Source organism: Dendrobates tinctorius, unplaced genomic scaffold (genome assembly GCF_039654945.1).
Source record: "Dendrobates tinctorius isolate UK_male_01 unplaced genomic scaffold, ASM3965494v1 ptg000078l, whole genome shotgun sequence".
Taxonomy (NCBI): Eukaryota; Metazoa; Chordata; class Amphibia; order Anura; family Dendrobatidae; genus Dendrobates; species Dendrobates tinctorius.
In genome coordinates this window covers 182,696-198,941 of record NW_027361746.1, presented here as the reverse complement: position 1 = coordinate 198,941, position 16,246 = coordinate 182,696, and the positions used below count along the sequence as shown (strand labels likewise).

Genomic DNA, 16,246 nt, shown 5'->3' with positions numbered 1-16,246 from the left:
TCCATGCAGAATTTTCTGCAGCATGTGCAGAGCAATTTTATTTTTTCCATTGGTTAACATTGTATGGTCAAACACTTGCGGATCTGCAGCGATTCCACGCGGAAAATCAGCTGAGGAGCCGCAACATGTGCACATACCCTTAATATGGCTGACCATGTGGAAAGCTATGGTTGACAATGGTAAAAGCAATCAGAAAAGTTGTTTCCACACTTAAAAATGTTGTCCACCACTAGAACAACCCCTTCTTAAACAAAATGATCGGTCATGATAAAATAAAGCCAATACACCGCTCCCATCTCTGCTCTGTTCCAACAGTGTCGGCAGTTGCAGTCCTGGGGTTGTGATACGGTATTATGATACGTGATGTTTCGCGCCCGATCAGCACTTCGGGACTTCCCTGGCTCCTTATTGACTCTGCTCGCTTGCGTAGGGTTAGTGCTGCCTGAACTCATCCTGCGTTTGTGTGTGTGCACAAGGGCACTAGCTGGGCCTGACAGTACACAGTGTCAGTGTGGACGCGTCCTGAAGCCACGCTGCAAGAGTTCAGGCAGCACTCACTCTGGGCAAAAGAGCCCTGCCAATCAGTAGCGCGGAGAAGTTCCCAATGCACTAATTGAAGGGACGTAACGTTGCACTGAACCCTTGGCCACATCAAGGACGTACCAAAGTCCCATTATTTGCATTAGAATTAAAAATCCTGTCATGGCACTGTAGCACTAAAACGTACAGTGCTAGCATGGTTTTATAGAGGCCAAGTCCTTTATATCACTGCATTTCGGGGGTGTCAGATTCCCTTTAAGCTTCACTAGACCACAAGTATTTAGAGTTTCCTACTAAATTCTTGATTAATCCTAACCAAAACGACATCAGAAGAGTAACATTGACAAGAAGAAACTTTTTGACAGTGACGGTGATCAATGAGTGGAACAGGCTGCCACGAGGTGGCGAGTTCTCCTTAAATGGAAGTCTTCAGAGGCCGGACAGGCATCTGCCTGAGATGGTTTAGTGAATCCTGGGAGTTGGACACGATGACCCTGGAGGTTCCTTCCAACTCTAACATTCTATGATTCAAGGAACACTGTCTTTGTCATTCAGGAGGTAATGACTGGTTAACTTGATGGAAATGGACATAGAAAACATGAAACTGCCAGGATTGATTTTTGTACAATCCATATTTTCATACTGTTCAATGCGCAAAATATGAAGAAACGTTAAAAGGATTATTGCAATCTTGCACATTTATGTCTTATCCACAGGACATGCTATAAATGTGTAGTAAATAGGTCAGCCCCAATAATAGAACCCACATGTCGAGAACAGGGACCTGATGTGTTTTACTGTTAGCAGACAAGGAGTCGGAATTACCGTTTGGATGTGAATCCCGACCACCTCTCCAATAAAATCAGTGCCCGACTGGTTAGGACTGGCATCGACTATACCGTGGATGTACGAGATGTATGAATTGGGAACACCCCTTTAACAACAGGGTTAACTGACAAGTAACAGCACTTTTAGAAATTTTTTGACTTGTGATAGACGCTTCAGAAGTTCTGATTGTCCTTGGATCAATAAAATAGAAGCACTTGGCTTAAGGCTGCTCTCGTCTGGGAGAACGTTCTAAAAGTGCAGCAACTTTTTTTTAAAGAAAAGCCATAGGCAATATGAAAGCTGATCTGTTTCACCAGGAGATATCGTTGAAAGAGGGATTATCTAGAAGGGAACAGATACAAACATTTTTTGACTCACTACACCATGTAATGCTTCAATTGTCCTGTGGAGGCAGTACAGAGAAATTGAACACTTGTTGGCCAGGTACCCTATAGATTACAGCTGATCACTGGGACCATCCCAATGAAAAAAAAAAAAAAAAAAAAAAAAAAGATTTTTCAAATTATAAAAGCCCTTTTTAAGTTTATTTACCCTCAAGATTTAATTCATTTTAGGACGCCATTTTCCCCATCGTTCCCCTTTAAATCGTCTGTCACCATCCATGCGGGCGTCGCGGTTGGAACCAAGGTGTGCCGAATTCCTTTTAAAAGATCACACAATGAATTTCACCGCTGTATGAATGTAAACCATGAAATAAATGTGAATTTCTTTTGGCCGTCGCACTCACATACCTCGTTCATACGTCAAAGGAGTTGTGTAGGTAGCGGCGTGTCATTCTCTAGGCAGCCGGGGTGTTATTTTAAACATTTAGTACAGTACGTATGAAATAAGGCAGGAGCATCGGTTTTATTCTCCCTTTATTATTACATAACTGCGGTTACGGGCACGAGAAAAAAAAAAAAAAAAAAACTAAAATCAACAACGACCGCCTACATCTAACAATCAAGACCTGACTAATCTATTGTCCGATGGTTTCTCCTTTTCACTCACAAGTCAACACCTTTTTCAGACGGAATCCGACAGATTAGAGCGCCGGTCGGGATCTATCAGTCATCTACGAGACAAGTTTAAACAACCAGCTAAATATTAAGAGAAAAAAAAACCCCTAAATCTTTTATTGTTCTCTAATTCAAACAGTCTGGACGCGGTGATCTGAGAGTACAAAGACGATCACTTGAAGAATTCCCAATATTGTTTTAAATATGATTTTTACCGTGTAGAAACAAATGATAAATGACTAATCTGTATAGAATTTCCTTCATAATTAGAATAAAAAAATAATTCTCTTTGAAACCAAGTACAGTAAACCTTGTGGGCCATGTGTGTACTGTGTCTGGAGCATTTCCGTCATATGCTCTTTATCAGATGAATAGACCCAGGCTTTATTTCTGTACTGACAGGACATTTTACAGGCTAGAGAAGATTTTTGGATAAGAGGCACTCTTTTTTTTTTTTAATAATTTGACGTACGCATGGAACATTTTAATCACTGTAGGTCACAATTGTCAAAGTCTAGCCCACAGGTCGGTCAAATCTGGCCCAAAGGGTGAGTGTATGAGGCCTGTGACACCGGGAGGCCTCCCCTGTCCACCAAAACATCGCACTATGAACTGTATCAGCATCCTGGATGTCGATGCATTTTAAAGCAACGATGGAAGAGGGAACCGTCAGCTGCCGCTCCCTCCGCCTTCATTCTCCCTCTGCATCAGACATCTCAGCGTAGGGGGGGGGCCCGTTGGTACCAAAACATGCTCGCTGTACTGAGCAGTGCAGAGGTTCAGAGCGCTTGTTGCAGAGATCAGAGCAGCGGGAGACTGGGGAGAGGTGAGGGTTGTTTTTTAAGGCGGAGCCATTATACTATATGGAGGAATATGTTGGGCTATTATACTATATGGAGCACTATGTGGGGCTATTCTACTGTATGGAAAGCAATGGGGTCTATTATACTGTACGGAAGGCAATGCAGGGCCCATTATACCATATGGAGGACTATGTAGGGTCATTATACTGTACTGAAGGCATAGCAGCACCCATTATACTGTATGGAGGACTACATGGGTACATGGTACTGTATGGAGGGCTAGGTCTGTCTTAGGGTATGTGCACACGCTGAGGATTCAGTTGCGGATCCGCTGCGGATTTGGCCTCTGCGGATCCGCAGTTCCGCAGACAGTGTACAGTACAATGTAAGTCTATGGGATTTACAATCTGCAGTGCACATGCTGCGGTTTTTCAACTGCGGAAAAGCTGCGGTTTTGAATCCGCAGAAAGAATTGACATGTCAATTCTTTCTGCGGATTCCGCTGCGGTTTGCCACCTATTCCATTGTCCAGGTGTCAAACCGTAGGGGAAAACCGCTGGCCAATCCGCAGGTCATTTTAGCCGCTGTTTTACCTGCGGATCCACAGATACAAATCCGCGGGTGAAACTGCAGTGTGCACATAGCCTTATACTGTAAGGGAGGCAATGGGGACCCATTCTACTGCATGGAGGACTATGTGGGGCTATTATACTATATGGAGGACTAGGTGGGAATATTCTACTGTATGGAGGACTATGTGGGGCTATTATACTATATTGAGGACTAGGTGGGGATATTCTACTGCATGGAGGACTATGTGGGGCTATTATACTATATTGAGGACTAGGTGGGGATATTCTACTGTATGGAGGACTATGTGTGGACACTAATTGGGGAATTATACTGTGATGGGGTTGCCATACATTGCCGGAAAGTTTGGAGGGGTACATTAACGTCATTATACTGTGCATGTGGAGGGTACTGTGGCGGAATTCACTGTGGGGGCATCATACTGTGTTTCGGGGGGCACTTGTTGGCATCATGCTTTATTATCTATATTAAATCAATGTTTGTATCATTTGTTATTACATATTTTAATTAGGCTTTTGGGCCATATGTTTTTATTGATGTTACTATATTATTCATGTTGGCCCCATTTGTGATTATGTGTTTATTTTATTCTAAGATCTATTAATTAAATGTACTTTATTCGTGCGACAACACCTTTAAGTTTGTTTCCACATGAAAAGGTTCATCGTTGGAATTGTAAAATGTGGAACCGACACATACTATACAACTAGTAATGTGCATAAGCAACATTATTTTTTTTTCAGCTGAAAAGCCCTTCTAAAGAAATGGTCCACCATTGAAAAGTCATTTCTTCGTGAAGATATAGGCTCATATCAAAAAATGGCAATTTTTTTTTATATAATGGTATTGATGAGGGGCCAGAGTGGAATTAGACATTCCCCATTCATTAAGAGGCGTGCAAAAAGTGACATGTGCCTTGCCAAAAATCTTACTCCCGGTCTGGGACTGGAGAAAGATTTCTGCCGTAGAGAACAGCACTGCTCGTCATGAACTAGGCAAGCTGTGGCGTCACATCCGCCGTGCCCCAAATCCCACTCAAGCTCTTGCCTATTTTGGTGGAGCTGGGAAAACTCCAAGTTGAACCGAAATTTTGCAAAACTGGCAAAATTGATTTGAAGACTCAGGTCCATAATCTTGTTTCCCTTCTGAGACTAGATGACTTACCTATTCATTACAGTCTCCTGCCAACTTATTCCCATAATTCACCTTGCAGAGCAGATCGGTCAATGTAGTTTGGGTGGTGTGATAAAATCGCATACTTTTTTTTGTTGTTTCTTAAACTCCTCAAGTACATACTAAAGTTCATGTGCACGTAACTGAATGAATAAACCAATATACGCATTTGGTCATAAGTTATTAAGGAAAAAAAAGAAAGATATTCTGAGGAAACATTACTCATCACATCCCCAGGAGTCTGACTTGATGGTACATTAACAACAACTATAATAACAGGAATAAACAGTTGTCTACATTCTGGCGACTCAACTCAAGAGAATGCAAAACAATCAATAGTCAATCCCCAAGACGTCCACTATTCCCTATCGGACCTTATGGACTAAAATTATTGACCGCAATAGATCCATAGTGACCTGTGAGTGGAGAAAGAACACTACATCGTGCAAAGTTCCTTACCTCTCGATGGTCTTTATTACATTATGTCGTTGCGTTTTCCCAAGCAAATCTACCTCAGGAAAATGCTGGTGGTTGTTTTTCTGAAGTGCCTCTGTGGTACTGCTCACACCAGCTCCGCCGCCGGCATCTTTTCCTCTATACTTTCAAGTACAGAGAGCAAGTGGTTTCCAAGCAGAAGACACTAAGAAAAAGCATGTCACTACAGGGTTTCTGAACTCTGAAGAGGCTAAAAATACGTGACATGAGATAGAACATGTGCACAGAAAAGTCATTTTGACAATTCTGTGCATTAATTTCATTATATGGGGCACTTTTCAGTTAGTTTATGGGGCGCTTTTCACGATTATGCCCGTTAAAGATGGCCTTGTGCACAAACCCCTCAAAAAGTTTTCTTATAACGTTTTAGCATAAAATGAGTAAAAAAAAAATATATACTGCTAACAAAATTTAAGGAACTCTGAAATCTCATTACATTTTGATGAACAAAAGATCCAAGTTGGAAATCTTTACTGACAAAAACGGTGAATTTCGTTGAGAACCAACTAGTGTATCAAGGTTCAATAGAAACGAAAATCACCACCCAACTGGCTGATTTCTAAATAGTCCTGAAAATCCTAGTAATCACAGGTGGATGAAATTTCAATGAATTTTAGAAGCTCAGCTGAAAATGTGACTCGTTATGTCCCCCACATCTTGTAGGCACTCGCGACAACATATGGGCATGCTCTTGATGAGACGGTGGATGGTGTCCTGGGGTTGTCAGACCTGGGTCAGCTCATCAGTGAGCTTCCTGGACAGGCTCTACTAGGTAGAGTATGGACGGATACATAATGTTCCAGACCTGGGCAACATTAAGGCTGGACAGTGTCAGCAATGTTTTTGTCATCCAGGAACTGACTACAGACTCCGACCACATCAGGGCAGGCATTGTCCTGCACCAGAAAAAAAACAAGAACTCAGTGCATCACAATAAGGTCAGACAATGAATTTCTTGTGGATATCGAACAGCAGAGTACAAATGACTATCACATGGTGGTTTGTGAAACCCTACAAGAATACGAAGCCCAGACCATCACTGACCTAATGCTAAACTCTTCATTTTGGTTGATTTTACAAGCAAAATAACATTCATGATGGCATCTCCAGTCTCTTTCATATCAGTCACATGTGCTCAATGTGAGATTGATCTCCTCTGTAAAAACAGGGCACCGGTGGTCTACATGCTGCTCAAGGTGTTCTCTGGGGAACGCCAATCAAACTGCACGATGCTGCGCTGTGAGCAACGGTCCCACTTCAGAACATCAGACGCTCATGGAGTCAGTTTCTTACAGTTTGGCCAGAAAAGGTAGACCTGTAGCTCAGTGGTCATTTTGAAGGGTTCTGGCAGTGCTCCTTTAGTCCTCCCAGCAAAAAGGAAGAAATGTCAGTCCTGCTGTTGGGTTGATGCCCTTCTCCAACCCTGTCCTGCTCTCCTAATGCCCATGTTTAGGTATCTGCTCCATGCTCTTGTAACTGCTGGGAGCCACAGCAAACCTTCATACAACTTTGTGTATGGATGTGCTATCCTGGAGGAGCTGGACTACCTGTGCTACATAAATGGGCACCTCATGCTACCAAATGTATCAAGGACACTAGAAAAACACCATATTGGAGATTAGTCAGGTTTGGGGCCACCAACTATGCAACTATTCCCTTTCGGGGGTTGACTTGCTGTTGCCCATTACATTTGTACCAAAGGCGAAATTGATTCACAATCTCTTCTGCTTCCTAACAAGACTGAGATCCCTGAAGAAAAAGTTACATGGGGTTGTACTGTGATATGAAAGAGATCACTTCATTTTTTGAGTAATTTATATAGTTTCTGTGTAATATGGCACAACAAGGCCAGGTTGGTAGAGGTAGAGTATTGTCACCAGTGCCCACCTGCGTTAGGAAGATCTCTCACCATCGGTATATAGGAGGGCCATCAGTGGGTTTTGGAAAACTTTGTTACATCTTTTTTCTGAACAGCATTATAGCTCCATCTTTGTTCTCATTGAAGAAAAAAAAATCCAAAGTAAATTAACTATTTACACAAGATGTTGAAAGAACAGAAGAGGCCGTGTCGAAGCCGAGGTTCTCTAAACTGTCACGGCTTTGGGTTTAGCGTGCGTGGTTATTTCAACACCTACAATAACTTGAACTAATCCTATAAATATTGTCCTGGATGTTTTGCATAAACAAGAAAATGTTATTCCTCTAAACAGCGCCGTCGCATAAAAGCCCCGAGGAGCCCAGCGTTGATTGGCCCGCAACATGGGCAACCTAAGTAAATAAAGGAGCATGGTAACAATTACAAGGAATAAGCATCTCCCTCTCTCTGAACCTCACTCCGGTCTGTTTAAAGATAATCCTTAAGTAAAGTCTGTTGTTAATACTTCTAGCTACATCTCGTAATATCTTGAATAACAATGTAATCCCGGTTTGACTCTATGTCCCCGTGAAAAAAAAATTACAACATTCTGCTATCTGAATGCACGCAACACTAGGATTTCCAAAGTTTGAGATTTAATGGCACCCAAATCTTTGGCCCATGGTGACCCGAGGTGAAGTGAATTAGCAAAACTAATGTAGGCTAACAAGCCTTTCACGCTATTTTTTAATGACCTAGCCTCTGTCCTACCTTGTCTAGCCAGCCAACAAAAATGGTCTCTAAAACCCTTGTCTCAGGCTCATTAGATCACAAGTTAGTCAAGTGGAACGGCCTGTGTTTCCTACAGGAAGGCTATACTTCAAAAAATAAGCCATGTCAAAAGAAAGAGGAAAAATTTTGGAGCGTAGGGTCTTTCGGATCAATGATCAAAGGATCAAAGGAAAATGAGAATGGAAGAAAAATATAAGCAAAGTATTAGCATAGTTTATCAGATACGGTGAAAATCATCAAATCTAGAAACCCAATAGTACTCAATGGGAAACAGAGTGCAGAACTTCCGATAAGAAAATTCCTGATGTTCTTGTATTACTAGGATGGAACGCAACGTCCGAAAGATAAAAATTTGTGGTTAGAAAGGTGCTTCAGCTTCACATGGGATTAGTTCTAGCCAGGTAGATTTTTCACAAATCTGATTCTTCAAGGGTTCTTCTACAACGGTTGACTGATATTTCTGATTGGTAGAGGTCCAACCTCAGGAAACCTATTAATCTTGAGATCAGTGATTCTCAATTATCCATCTCTAGCCTACTGTGGAACAAAAATATTCTATTCATCAAGGCTATAGAATCTGTAAACGTATCAAAGGGTGATGGGACCAAGGCAAAAGAAATGAAGGCTAATGACCTAAGCATTAGTTGCCTTACTTAAAGCGACCTTGTCACATAAAAATGTGGTCAATTTTCAGTCTGAAACATGCAAGAAAAACTATAATCATTGCTTGGATTCTACCTGGAAGGTATTTTTAATCATGTTGGACTAAAGTAAATTCCTTTTTAATCCAAAAAAAATGGAAGATGTTTTGCGACACTAAAAATGGTACCTTATCTTCAGGTAGACCGTTATGGACCAGGAGGAGTTGACCGGGCTGATACTTTTTGTGGGAAAATTTTCAGTAAACCTTGCATTTTATTCATTGAAATCCCTAGTGTCTGTATGCATGCGAGTCCAGTGGTGGTCCTATTCAGCGATTGTGATTGACAGGCTTCCCTGCATGACACTGCATGTCGATACGTAGCAGTCAATCACTAGTAGGACCGTCCACCGAACACATACATGAAAACTAAATTACCGTAATACAAAATGGGGATGTGCGGATGTTACCCAAGCATGCCGAAACACATGCAGGCACAGCCTGTTTGTTAGGCAATCCCTACATGTGTTGTGGCAGTCAAACAGCTGCGAGAAATGAAGCCCTGGGGACTCCAACATATTTTTCGAGCGCGCCGAAGACACTCTGTTAGCATCTGAGCATGCTCGGGAAACACCTTATCCGAGCACGTTCGCTCACCACTAATAAAAAAAACAAGTTATATAGCAAATCTTTTCCAATCGTGGTTCGACACCTCTCACACAGCTAAACCATATCTCACACTTTGCACTGACGAGGGGCAATACCCCAAAACACAGCATCCACAAATAGAGATTTTGGCTTCTATCCTAAGGCTCGTTAGAGAGTCGATATTGACTTTTAGGATTGCTACATCATGTACGTGACACTAGAGTTGTAGTCCACTTCCTCTCTGAAGAGACAATTTGCATATTTCCTAGAGAAGCATTATGGCATTTAAGTCTCCTCACCTCGGCATGTCATGATTGACACGTCACTCTCCGCAATACAGTAAGTTTGTCAGTACTGACTTCACACCTCTGTGTAATACACTCATCTGTACGAGCTCTTAGTCCTACTGAGTACCAGACATGACACCATGAATGGTGCCAAATGGTTCTACTACATGTACTATACCTATACCGACATTTTTATCTGTGACCAATTGAACGTTGCCTTTTGGAAAACAAATATGCAAAAAGTTTATCTCGCAAAGGCGGACGGACAGACCGTCTAACACTGCAAGACAGGCAAAAATTTAGATGCTGTCATTTACTCCTTGGCCAGAAATCTCATCCTCGATAAACCTGTATATGGCAAGATAATAATATACCAGAGAGGAAATAAAAACATAAAAACATGTAAAAAAAAAAAAAAAAAAAAAAAAAGACTCGGCACGACAAAACAAACAAGCTGCAGAAGTCCAGCAGGCATATGCTCCGCATGTGTGGAGGTGAATGCAGACAGAATGTGTGACCGTCAATTCCGGCCATAATTTAGGGCGCAGGGCTCCTCCGATAACCACTATTCATTGTGCAGGCTGACGTGCCATTTGTTCCCCTAGAAGACCACACAGACTCGTTTTCGGAAGATATAATAGACAGAGACTGCCCTCAACATTACCTTTATCGCGACTAGCTGGAACGCACGAGTTGACATTCACACTGCTCTACAAAGCTAACCTTTGCAAGACCCAAGGGGAGAGAAAAAAAAAAAAGAAAGAAAATGGATTGAGTCTTTTAAAAAGGATGAATAGAAAAAGAGTATCAAAGATGACAAAAAGTTCACCGTGAGTGCTTCCTACTGCAAGAAGCCTCAGAGCGGACTTTTATTTACAGTTCAAAAATCGAAAGATATGAAGAATTTGGGAAAACAGAAAAAAAAAAATCCACTAAGGGCCTGTGCACACGTTGCGGATTTGCCGCAGTTTTTTTTTGAGCAGATTCAGTAAATTGAATAAGAATCCTGAAGTCTCATGCATGTGTTGCTTTTTGACTTGCAGCTTTGGTGCAGATATAAACCTGCAGCACGTCAATTCTTTCACCGTTTTTTGCTTCAGATTTCCATCATACGGAGTGGGGGAAAATCTGTACAAAAAAGCATGTAAAAAACACAAACGAGACTATTTTAAAGCAGTGTTTTTCCAGCCAACAAGTGGTGCAAAAATCTCTGCACATACTACTATACTTTTTGATGAGCTTTTTGATGCAGATTCGCTCACAAATCCTTCTAAGCTCTATGTAAAAACAGAAAGTCATTTTTTTTTTTTGCCTGTATGAGTCATCATTAGAACTACAATTCTACCTCACTGCCAATTACTTGGAAAGGGAGGAGGGTGGGGGTGGGAGAGAAGGGCACAACTGGGCCAGGAGAGCTGGCCTGGCAGGGACTTTGCAGTGATGTAGAATTTGAGTTCCAATGATGACTCATGCAAGGAAAAGAGACTTCTTGTTTCTTCATGTGGCTTAGGACATGGCTAGTCTGTTTTAATCTGAAAGTGTTTCTAAATGGAGAAAAATCCTGATGGCGTCCCAAGACCTAGTTCACACAGTAATATGCAATCATGCGGATTTATAGGTTATTGGCGGATGACTGAGCGCCATCATGGCAGCCACAACTGATACTGCATCTGCTAAAACAAAGGGTAACTAACTTCAGAGGGCATGACCTAGGGTATCAGCCGTTCAATTTCTCCCCATCATTCATGTTCCAACTTTACAACAGATTACATAAAAAAAGGAAAAAGGAAAAAAAATGGAATTGGTAATTGAATGAAAACAAAATTTTAACCTTACAGGCAAAACTCAATCCGATTTCTCTAGATACAACTAAACACACAAAAGGGAGTTGTCGCACTATTCATACAATAGGAATGTATGCTACCATATATACCGCATGATACAAGTATAAATAGCACCGCACACTGCTGCCAAAACGTAGTTTACAATGCTAGATAGACTATTCTGATTTATAGCAAGGATTTATTGGGTGACAGCGTTGCAAGGGAAAACTAGATTTCTGTCTCTAAACTGATGGATATTAGCGGAATAAAACTACATGATCAGATTACAGTGTTCTGTCTATTAACTAAAATACAGAACCAGGTCAGAGCCATGCACGTTGTATAATAGAGGGCCATGCCACTTCATCCTCATCCCGACTGTTAGTCCTCTATCAAGCAGAGTGCTCCGTAAAAAAAAGTGTTACAAGTCCGGCAGTATTTCTGTTCAGACCTGACGACTTTCTCTGTTCTTCTCCTGTTCTCGCAGTGTTACAGATAACAGCAGGAAGGGAGTGGTCTTTTTACGACACTTACACAACGTGGGAGGGGATAAAGCATGAACAGTCTCAGGGAGGGCAGAAAAAAAAAAAAAAGCTCAAAGCACAAATTAAAAATGAGCTGTGCTGACATATGAACTACTTAAGACAGCAGCAAATGTAGTAAACACAGACCTCACAATACGCCTATGTTACTGGGAGAGAAAAATCGGAAACTTGAATAAGGCTGCAAACTGAAAATTAAAGGAGTGAAGAATGGAGGCTGAAGAAAACGTTTATTTACCAGGATGTACGCTGTCAGGATTCCCTGCTAATGCCAATGCAAGTAGGCAGTCACATACCAACTAAACGTGCTAGTCTTCTCTTACTAGTAGTGCACTGAGAGAGGGCGAGCATGTCTAGTTAGTATGTGACTGGAAATATGGAAATTGTATACCTGCAGGCACCGCACCATCAGAGGCTTGCACCAGCAATACCGGGGAATCCCGGCAGGACGCACGCTGCTCATACACGTCAGCAGTCACATAGAATGACCGGAGACTTTCATCCCAAGCCTGGACAACTCTTCAATAAGAAGAGTATTCTGTATGTATGACGCAATAATCGGCAAATGGATGTCCGCAGAAACGATTGTTCTGAATTATTGGCCCAACTAAACAGACCAAGAAGACTTGTTCCGCTGGTGCAATGATTTTTATGCACGTGTATAAACTGTAATCAGAACACGTGCTGCTGATAACATGATACTGCGTGGGGACAGAACAATCACGTTGGCGATCGATCTGTCTCCACCATTGTTTAAAAGCGTCGATCGGCCTGTATATAGTCTTAATGGCCCATAAGTCGATGACTCCAATGGAGTAATGGGAACTGGAAATAAGGGAAACTTTCCAGTTTCGCCTCCTCTTTCAGGCGACACCCCCCCCCCCTAAATGTCCTACACACTTATGACACTGACACTATGTGACCTGCCTCCTTACCGCACCAAGTGCTAGTGGATATTCCAGCAAGGCAAGCGGCAGAGGACATCACCTACCTCTTGTACGGACCGGGCCGCCGGCTTGTCTTGGTGATTGGCCAGTATTAAAAAAGGTAAAGTGCATAGCTGTGGATGCTGCAGGGCGGAATGGAGCTCATTCCTGGCAGTTTCTAAGTCTTCTTCAGACGAGGCACTATCAAGGACAAATACGACTCCTTGAGATCCCTGGTAGTAACGACTCCAGTATTTTCGGATATTGGCTGCTCCTGTGCAAAGAAAGAAAATTATCTCAATAAATAATATATTGTTACATCACACACAATATAATATACAAAGTTAGGTCCATATATATTTGGACAGAGACAACATTTTTCTAATTTTGGTTCTTGACATTACAAACAGCAACTGAAAACCACCGCAGTGAAGACCTGGCAAAGCATCAAAAAGGAGGAAACACAGCGTCTGGTGATATCCATGAGTTCAAGACTTCAGGCAGTCATTGCCAACAAAGGGTTTTCAACCAAGTGCTAGACATGAACATTTTATTTACAATTATTTAATCTGTCCAATTACTTTTGGTCCCTTTAAAAACAGGGAGGCACATGTTAAGGAGCTGAAACTCCTAAACCCTTCATCCAATTTGAATGTGGATACCCTCAAATGAAAGCTGAAAGTCTGAACTTCAACTGCATCTGAATTGTTTTGTTTAAAATTCATTGTGGTAATGTCTAGACCCAAAATTAGAAAAATGTTGTCTCTGTCCAAATATATATGGACCTAACTGTATACATAGCCACACAAACATACACAACACATACACTAAACATTGAAGCCGCAGCACCAAGAAGGAAACATGGTGGAATTATGGAAATTACAGGATGGATAGACTGGGCACTAGGAAGTAAAGCAACCTCTTGGACATTATCTTACTCATTGGCTCTTTTACAAACAACTTTATATCATATATAAAGTTTTCGAAACCCTTAGATGAGACCTTTAGATCAGACCAGATCTGACTGGCTGCAACCGTTACATTCTGAGAGGAAGGAGCACACTTGGACAGAATGTGACATAAATAAAATAAGTCATCTTTCAGTTAAGGACATTGAGGACTGTTTAGGCTCTTATCTCCTAACCTTTCAGTAAGAGTTTTCAGCAAGGATTCTAATCATTAGAGGCAGGATTGCAGTGACAGGTAACACCAGATAACACAGGATCCAGCAATCACAATAGGCGATTACCCTTCTCCCACCCTTCACAATCACCTTTGCACACGCTCATTAAACACTTCAATACAAAAGACAGGGTCAGGATCTGACCAACTTTGCTAATGTACATGTGGATCTCCCGAAGAGTCTAAGAAAACCCCATTGGTCAATGGAGAAACTGAAAGGTTTTTATTTTTTAAAATAAATTGTTATAAAAAAAAATATATATATTAAAAACACAAAGATTGGATTTAATTAGCAAGTCATTTTCTAATAGCTTCTCTTTAAGAAGATGTTTGCAAGTGTTGGATGAATCCTTTAAAGAGTTTGATTTTTCTTAATTTCCTCACTGCATTTCAGTAGCCTTAAAGGGAATCTGTTGGTAGGATCACACCTTCTATATGGGATGTAGGGCACAGGAAACAGAATAAAACGACACCTCGATATCCGGGCTCCAATTTCTTATTCCAGATTAATTCACTGTTTTAATAATATGTAAATGAGCTGTTAAGATCTATGGGCAGGACATAGATCTCCCTGAGAATCTGCCTCCAGAGATTATAAATAAAAGGAGACGTTAACAGTGTGAGACATGTAATGACGAACAGTGTGAGACATGTAATGACGGACAGTGTGAGACATGTAATGACGGACAGTGTGAGACATGTAATGACGGACAGTCTGACTCCTGATTTACATGTCTCACACTGGTAATGCCTACCTTTCATTTATAATAAGCTCTCGAGGCAGATTCTCGAGGAGATCTGTGTCCGGCCCATAGATCTTAACAGCTCATTTACATATTAAGAAAAACATGGATTTCTCAGGAATAAGACATCGGATCGCAGGTATCAAGGTACCATTTTATTCAGCTTCCTATGACCTACATGCCCATATAGACAGCTTAGGGGGGTTGACCCTATTGACAGATTGCCTTTAACGTGTTTAGTTTTTATGGTAGTGTGAATACCTATTAATTTTAGTTTTTTATTTTAATGCAATATATTTTGTACTACCGTAGATAATGTTTGCTTTATTTTTTTTTTACAAAATTTAAAATAGAGATGCTAAATACAAAATATTTAAGGGGATCTAACGGTAATGAAGTAATAATGTACTGTCATACTCCTGCATCTGATCCGTGTCAATTCAGTGATCCTATGAAGGGAGGGACCACATTTTATCATGTTGCAGTCTCACTCTATGGTGTGGTCAAAGGGTTAAAAGTCACAATAAAAAGACACTGATAATCGTTAGGGGAACAATACGGTTGTAGGGGTTTGAAGTTTACGTATTTTAAGTAGAGTCTCCTTTAAAAGAACTTGCTCACAGATCGTTCCAATGCTTTTCGGTAATTAGTAAGTGTTCAACTTCTCTGCGGCGCCTCCACAGGGCAAACGAAGAACTACCAAGTGCCCAATGAAAAATAGTTCATCCATTGAAAACATTAATATGTCAAATTCTCCTTGAAGCCGCTGTACCAGGAAACGGGGACCATCCCTGTGTATTCACATTTCCCTAGCTATGTACATGGAAAATAATTTTCTAACCCTGACAACCTATTTTAGAAAGTAATTATGATCCAGAGGTCAGCGATTCCTACACGTCCCTGGATATAGCCATGGCTACGTGGATCACAGCAGCCACTGAGTACACGGTTAAATTCAGAGAAGTAGAAAAAGCATAAAAAGTCAAAGCCACAATAACGGAGCGGCGTTGCCTTATTTTATGACTAAGCAGATGAAGGTTTAAGAATGCCAAGAACCCCGATGAAGTCCCAAAGATAAGTACAAAGCACCCATCTCATCCTATACCACCCGCTGCCTCGGGACCACATCCTCCGTGTGTGCAGGGATGCAATCACTGGAACAATGTCCAGACAAAAAAAATGAAATCAACGTGATTCACAGTCCATCGGGGGACGAATCGCTGAAAACGAGTATTAACATCACTATGTACATGGAGACCCACCAACACGAAGCCTGGAAAATAACGCTCCTCAGAAGAAGCTGAAATATTCACACAATCTGTGGGTATTTTGGCCTTACTTTAGATTTATCTAGAGTTT

At 41.3% G+C, this 16,246-nt stretch overlaps 1 protein-coding gene across 1 annotated transcript in view; it reads right to left on the bottom strand.

Moving 5' to 3' along the window:
* Positions 1–1,475: 1,475 nt before the first annotated feature.
* The window catches only part of LOC141096674 (uncharacterized), a 140,271-nt gene continuing 125,500 nt past the window's right edge, over positions 1,476–16,246 (bottom strand). Inside the window, exons 5-6 of the mRNA XM_073583389.1 lie at positions 13,028–13,236; positions 1,476–2,443 (exon numbers count right to left, since the gene is read on the bottom strand). The gene's annotated coding sequence lies outside the window, so the exon portion shown is untranslated. The remainder of the gene's footprint in view (positions 2,444–13,027; positions 13,237–16,246) is intronic.